Source organism: Mustela nivalis, assembly GCF_964662115.1.
Source record: "Mustela nivalis genome assembly, chromosome: 6".
NCBI lineage: Eukaryota > Metazoa > Chordata > Mammalia > Carnivora > Mustelidae > Mustela > Mustela nivalis.
This window is the reverse complement of record NC_139025.1, coordinates 154,836,980-154,844,396: the sequence shown is the minus strand read 5'-3', so window position 1 is coordinate 154,844,396 and position 7,417 is coordinate 154,836,980.

The following is a 7,417-nucleotide window of genomic DNA, read 5'->3' as shown; positions in this document are numbered from 1 at the left end:
AGGAAGTGGCCGCCCCACTGATGCCCTGAGGTTGAGTAAGCACTAACCCCGCAGCAGGGAGGTGAGAGAGTTTTCTAAGAAGAAACAATTCCGTGCAAAGGCCCTAGAGGAAACAACCATGGGGCGTTCCAGAGGAACCGAGAACTGGCTGGAGAGCTTCGTGGGCAGAGAGAGGCAGGAGATGAGGCCGAGGTGCAGGGTCTGGAGGATGGGGGGGGTGGTTTTCATTTATCTCTTTAAGTTTTTGTTTTGTTTTAAGGATTTTATTTATTTATTTGATAGAGAGATCACAAGTAGGCAAGAGAGGCAGAGGGGGGTGGGGAGGCAGGCTCCCCGCTGAGCAGGGAGCCCGATGCGGGGCTCAATCCCAGGACCCTGAGATCATGACTTGAGCTGAAGGCAGAGGCTTAACCCACTGAGCCCTCCAGGCGCCCCTTCTCCATGATTTCAATGCCAGTGGGACGCATCTCCCGCACTCTGGAGGCGTGGTTCTCCTGGGCGTCCGTGGCTACTCCGGATGGCTCTGTGTGCTGCGTAGACGCTGTAACAAGAGCCTCGTCTCCTTCAGTCGTGCGTTGCCTGTCTCGGGGAAGAGAGCCTTCCTGGTTTGGTCCCCGTCTTTGAGAACCAGTAACAGTGGGGCAGGCCTTCGCTGCCTCTTGCTCAAGAACTGTGCTTCTGGAAGCCCGAGCACCGTCGCGCACACCTGCAGCAGTGGGGGGCTGCAGCTTAGATCTCTGAATCGCCAGAGAACTGTGGGCGTGGGATGTGGCCTCATGATCGCGTCACCGCCATCCGTGTCCCCCGAGTGTGTTATCCTCGGAAGCCGTGCGGCATCCCCGGCAGAAGTCGGGACCCGGGGGGGGGGGGCACAGAGTGCACTGGGCATGGCGGGGGGGAGCTCAGGCTCGCAGGGGAACTGGGCCGGGGAACACCTTGTAAGAACAGCAGAGCAAGAATCCTGTGCGAATGCGCGACGTCTGGCTGTTCTGCAGAGTGAGGTGCACAGCCCCAGCTGTTCTGAGGAGGGAGATACCATACAGCGTCTTACGTTTGTTTCTTTTTCCTTTCGTCGGAGCCTGGCTGACGCACGGTGTCAGTCTTGGGGACACGGTGTAGTGACTCACCTGCTCTCTACGTTGCCCTGCGCTCCTCGTGGGCGTGGCTCCCATCTGTCACCTCTGTCACTGTCACGGTGTCACGGTGTCACGGACTATGTTCTCTCACTGCTCCTCTCATCCCCCAGACGTCCTCAGGCACGTTTTCTCACCTGTTCAAGGCTCCCGCTCGCGGCTCGTCGGGCGCACACTGTGAGGGGCAGAAGCGAGGCCAGCGAGGGGCTTCCTGCAAAACCCAGGCAGGAGATGGTCGGCGGTGTGGCCAGGGTAGCGGTGCTGAGGGTGGTGACTGCCAACCCCCGGGCGGCTCGTGATGACGGAACCAGATGCACCTCCCACTGGGTTGCACGCGGGGTGTGAGCGGAGAGGGTGGAAGAGTGAAGGATTTGCCTGAGCGGACGGAGAGGGCGAAGGATGCGGGGCGCCGGGCTCGGGGAGCGGGACAGGCCTTGGGATTTCCCATGACGGGGTCCGACAGGCTTGTGGAATACCCTGTAGGAAGATGTCAGGTCAGCACTGGAGCGTCTGCGTCCGGAGCTCAGGGACGCCATCCTGGCTGCGGCGTGAGCTCGGGGCCCTGTCAGGCCGGCTCCCCGGATGCTCCCGGGAGTTGGAGGGTAGGTGTGGGAAGCAGGGAAGCCGAGGACCGGCCGGGGACGCCTCAGTATTTGGGGGCGGGCAGTTGGCTCAGGGAGATCACGAAAGTCTGCCGAAGGAGATGGGAGGAGCGGCCAGTGAGCCAGGAGGACCAGAGACCTGTGTCCCCCACGTCCCTAACAATGCAGAGACATCCGCTGTGTCCAAAGTCATCCTGCCAGGAAGTCTGAGGACGGGGAGGCCATCCTTGACCTTGCTCGTGGGGGTGAGAGTCCGACGGATACTAGGGTCCCAGAGACAGAGGAGAGTTTAGAGGCAAGTGTGGACTCTATTTTGAGGAGTTTTTCTCTGAATGAGAACAGAAAATCAGGGAAGTCCCTGAGAGCTTGTGTGTTGGGTTTTACTTAAGGGAGACTGAAGGGATGTTTCTGCAGAGGCGGGGCTGGGGGGGCTGACCCACACGTGGAGGGCTCGGCCCCCAGCACGTGGGCCCCTCCACGGCCACAAGAGAATGGGAGAAAAGCGCCCGAGGCAGGTGCAGAGTGGGCGGCTGGAGGGAGGGGCTCGCGCGAGCCCCGGGTGAGACCAGCAAAGTCTGGGACTGAGATCATGTCAGAGCACTTGTGTTGCACTCACACTTCCTGCGTGTGCGTCCTTCCGTTGCCCTAACAGCAGAGTCATCAGCCTTGAGCTGTAGGACAGCTTCTAGAAAACACGGGCCACGGGGTTGGTTCTCCTGGGGGCCGGTTAGATTTGCTCCGTTAAGGCAGGAAATCACCGCGCTGGGCTGTTGGCCATGGAGAATCCTGCCTTCAGGCCTGAAGCCGGTGAATCCCAGAAGACCCACCAGCACCAGCAGAAATGATGCAGCCGTGCCGGTCCTGCCACCGAGTCACTGCTGGTAAACAAACACCTTATGCTCATGCTCCGTGGAGTCACCCGAAGCGACATTTCCCCGTCAACAGCTTTGTACCCTCGGCAGAAAGTTCCAGAGCCAAGATCGTGACGCCCAGTCGGGGCTAGGGCAGTTCTCCCCGGAGGAGAGACATAACGGGGTGGGGGCGCAGATGCGGGAGAGGAGCTCACCCCCCCGGGCGGTGGGGACGACCCTGGCCTCTGTGGGGGAACAGCTCACGCTCAGGCCTGGTGTGTGAGCTGGATGGGGTGTCGGCGTCTGGGCGGCCCCCCGGGGCCAGGAGGGAGTGGAGCAGGAGGAGGGGCGGTCGGTGAAGCCCACACTCAGCCCTGCCCTGGCCTTGCGGATGCACATTCCCAAACCAGCTCAAGTCTGTTCAGGTGTATCTTTGACAAGAGCTCATTGAGCTTTTACCTGGCTCTGAACGAGACTCGGCGCGGGGTGGGGGGAGGAGCACAGACAGCCACCGTTCCTGCCTGGCGGGCTTGCTGTCTGTCGGGAAGCAGACACGCGGACGTAAAAATCACACAAACAGAAAACTCTAATTGAGATGGCGCTGTTTGGGGAGGTGGCAGGAAAGCGGAGCCTCGTCGGGCAGGGCCATCCCTGAGACAGCGACCTCTGAGCTGGACTCGGAAGGGCAAGTAAGCCTGAACAAGGGACCAGCTAGGGAAGCCGAGGGGACCGCATGTGGGAAGGTCTGCGGGAGAAGCTGCTGGAAACAGGCCACCGAGGCTATCATGGGGTCCGTGGCCATAATGCAGGGAGGGCCGCCCACCAGAGGACCTGGCAGAGTGGCCACGGGCGTTAGGACAAAATCACAATGTCCTTGTTACATGACCAGGGCACGAGCAATAGTGCTTCATGATTTTATGTGAGCATTCATAGCATCCGCTTTGTTTTTTCTTTATGTTTTATTTATTTATTTTTTTAAGATTTTATTTTATTTTATTTATTTGACAGAGAGAGATCACAAGTAGACGGAGAGGCAGGCAGAGAGAGAGGAGGAAGCAGGCTCCCTGCTGAGCAGAGAGCCCGATGCACTCGATCCCAGGATCCTGAGATCATGACCTGAGCCGAAGGCAGCAGCTTAACCCACTGAGCCACCTAGACGCCCCACGTTTTATTTATTTTAGAAAGAGAGTGAGAGTGAGCTCCGGTGGGAGAAGCAGAGGGAGAGGGACAAACAGACAGACGCGTGCTGAGCGCAGAGCCCGATGGTGACCGTGACCCGAGCCTCACCACCTGAGCCCCCCAGGCATCCCGGTGGCATTCCACGTTAGTTGTGTTTGAGGTGATCTTTTTTCTTTCCTTTTATACTTTCCCTTAGTGTGCATTATTTCTAGTGAGGGTCTATTTTCTTCTTCTTCTTCTTTTTTTTTTTTTTTGTAAAAAAAGGGCTTTTTAAAATCCAACTACGCTGACATATGATTTATACTAAAATGTCCCTGTCCTAAGTGAGCGCCTCTGTGAGTTTTCTTTTCTTTTTTTAAGATTTTATTTATTTATTTGACAGAGATCACAAGCAGGCAGAGAGGCAGGCAGAGAGAGAGGAGGAAGCAGGCTCCCCGCTGAGCAGAGAGCCCGATGTGGGACTCGATCCCAGGACCCTGAGATCATGACCTGAGCTGAAGGCAGAGGCTTAACCCACTGATCCCCCCAGGCGCCCCCCCCCCTGTGAGTTCTGACAAGGGCACACACCTCCCTGAAGGTGTAGGACAGTCTCACCAGCCCCGGAAGACCTTCCCGCCCGGCCCCAGCCCCAGCCCCGGCAGCCACTCATCCACTCTCCGCCACCGCCCATCCGACCTGCTCTGGTTTTCTGCGGACGACGCAGCCACGGGGGGCTCCTTCGTGACCAGTGACTTTCTCTCACACGCGGTTGACTTGGTCCGCCCCTTGCACAGGCCGGCGCCCCACGGCCGGTGCTTGCCGAGTCACAGCCCCTAACAGAGACACACACACGTGTGCAGTGTGTAGAGCGCTTGGGTTGTCTCCGGTCTTCCTGCCGGTGTGAGTGACGCGGCGGGGGATAGCGTGGACGTGTTTTACTTCTGTCGAGTGGCCCTGGGGTCACTGTGTGTTTCCGGTGAGAAGAGTCTCTCGTGCTGTTTTCCAAAGACGTACAGTTTTCCCCGTGCCCGTCGCGCACAAGAGACCCTCGGCTCCGTGTCTCCCTGGAGCCTGGTGCTGTCGGTCCTTCTTGCGGGAGCCGTTTGGGACCATACGCGTCTCATGGTGTGTCCAGCGTGAGTTCCGCCGCGACCAGTGGCCTCTGGCGTCTTTCCTGGGCGCACCCGGCCTCCTGCTTTCCCGAGCTGTGTGCTCCGGGCTGGCGTCCGTTTCTAAACTGGGTTGGCGGCTGTGTCGTCACTGAACTCTAAGTGTTACATATGCTCGGTGCAGGGCCTCCGCAGGTGCTGGTGTGATGTGTCGCCTCCCAATCTGTGCCTTGCGATTTTGAGTTGAACACCTTTATTGGGATATCATTCTAGATTGTCTTTATAAGAGAATAGTTTTTAGGTTTGGGGGTTTTTTTCCTTTTCTGTTGCATTTTTTTGTGTTGTGCCTCAAAACCTTTACCTGCTCCAAGGTTGTGAAGATTTTCTCCTGTGTTTGCTCTGGGGTTTTTATAGTTTTCCCTTATATTTACGTCTGTATTTGTTTCACTTTCATCTTTCTGTGTGGCATTGGAGGAGAGATGAGGAGCAAAGCACCTGCCCCGCCCCCGCCTCCACCCCACCCCCATATTTTTTTAGTAATAAAACACACAGGGGGGGGGGCGCCTGGGAGGCTCAGTGGGTTAAAGCCTCTGCCTCTGGCTCAGGTCATGATCTCAGGGTCCCGGGATCGAGCCCCACATCGGGCTCTCTGCTCAGCAGGGAGCCTGCCTCCATCTCTTTCTCTGCCTGCCTCTCTGCCTACTTGTGATCTCTGTCTGTCAAATAAATAAATAAAATCTTAAACACATACAGGGAGCTGCAGTTTGAAAGACCAGGTCACAACCAACCAGAAGTTTCCTGCCTTCCCAGCAGTTTTTACTCTGTTAATGAGATCATCGTGACATAAAAGCCTGGGCTTAGGGGCACGTGAGGGGCTCAGTTGGTGAAACGTCAGCTCTTGATTTCCGCTCAGGTCCTGGGATCATGGCCCGTGTTCGGGACTCTCTCTCTCCCTCCTCCTTGCCCCTACCCCCCACTCATGCTCTCAAGCTCTCTCTCAAAAGCAAACAAACAAAAACAGGCTTTGCGGTTTCTTGAGCAAATGTATTTCAGTTAGCCATACCCACACACACACTTCCCGTTCTGTCCATTCATGACTTGACGCTTAGTTCTGATTCACAGGAACATGACGGTAACTTCCCCTATGGAGCAGGGGGCCGGGTGCACGAAGGGAAACAGCAGGTAGAGATGCTCCCTGTTCCAGACAGACGCACGCCCCAGGGGCCCAGGTGCTTGGCTCTCCGGTGCGATTTGATAAATCAGCTAGAGTGACTTCTGCCAAAAACCTTTCCCTCCTGACTTGCCCCAGTGTCCTAACCCACATTGTTAAGGGTCCCAGGGGGACTAGTAACGACAGAGAACACACTGATGGCCACCAGAGGAGAGGTGGAGCATGCTGGGGGTCACGGGGTGGGGATGAGGGGGTGCACTTGTCGTGATGAAATAAAGTACAATAAAATAAAAACCTCTCTGGTTCTCTGGGTCTCTACTCCGCAGCGGCCGTGGGGAGCACGAGATTAGGGCTGAGAGCCTGCGTGTGAAGTCTCCGTGAGGGCTTGTGCAGTGGACCTCCACTACAGCATGAGTGGTTTCGGAAGGGCTCTCTTCAAATCAGCTTTAAAAAAAAAAAAAAAAATCACAGGGGAAGTGAAGCCTGATTCAGCTGACGTCCCCTGGGAAAAGGCCCAGAGCCTGAGAGCGAGGGGTCTCGATTCTGTATCAGATGGGCTACTCCCTAAGCAAGGTGATGGAAGCCTGGGGGAGGGGTAGGGGTGGGACAGAGACCGTCCGGGAGGACGAGGAAGCATGGGGAGGTCTGGGACAAAGTGTGACGCTCCCGTCCTGCCGTCAAAGTTGCTGACCTGCCGTTGGAACTCAGGATGTAACGACACAATTTTCTCATTTATGAACTTTTTAAAAAATGTCTTTATTTGGTGAGGGGGGGGGCAGTGCCTAGGGAGAGGGAGGGGAAGTCCTCAGCCTCCCCACCGAAGGCCGAGCCCAACATGGGGCTTGAGCTCACGATCCCAGGATCATGACCTGAGCTGAAACCAGCAGTCGGACGCTTCGCCAACTGGGCCATCCAGGTGCTCCCTAATTTGTGAACTTTTTAAAGGGAAAGTTGAATAATGGCTCAAAAATGAGTCATTGACCAAAGTGTCTCTGTCCTGACAAGTGCCCTGCGTCTGTCCCTGCCGTCTATCTGTCCCCTCTGGACGGTGGGCCACGGAGCAGGGTTGGTGGGGGCGGGCAGCAGAGGAAACCCCTCCGCACCCAGGGCCACAGGGGCCACAGGGGAGCAGGGCGCGGACTCGCCCCCACGTGGTCTCCACAAGTGACACGGAAAATGACTTCTGGGTAATGGGCGCAGCTTCCAGAAAGTCAGCCACGGGACAGGAAAGACGTCCCCTTCCTGCCCTCGTCCTCTCGATTCAGTACCTGCCTCTGTCTTGAGCTTCGCCCTTCCACTCGGACAAGGGCAGGACACAGATGACGCACTGAAGCAAATACACAATTTATTCACTAAAACGAGAACAAAATTTCCATCACATGGAAACATCAAG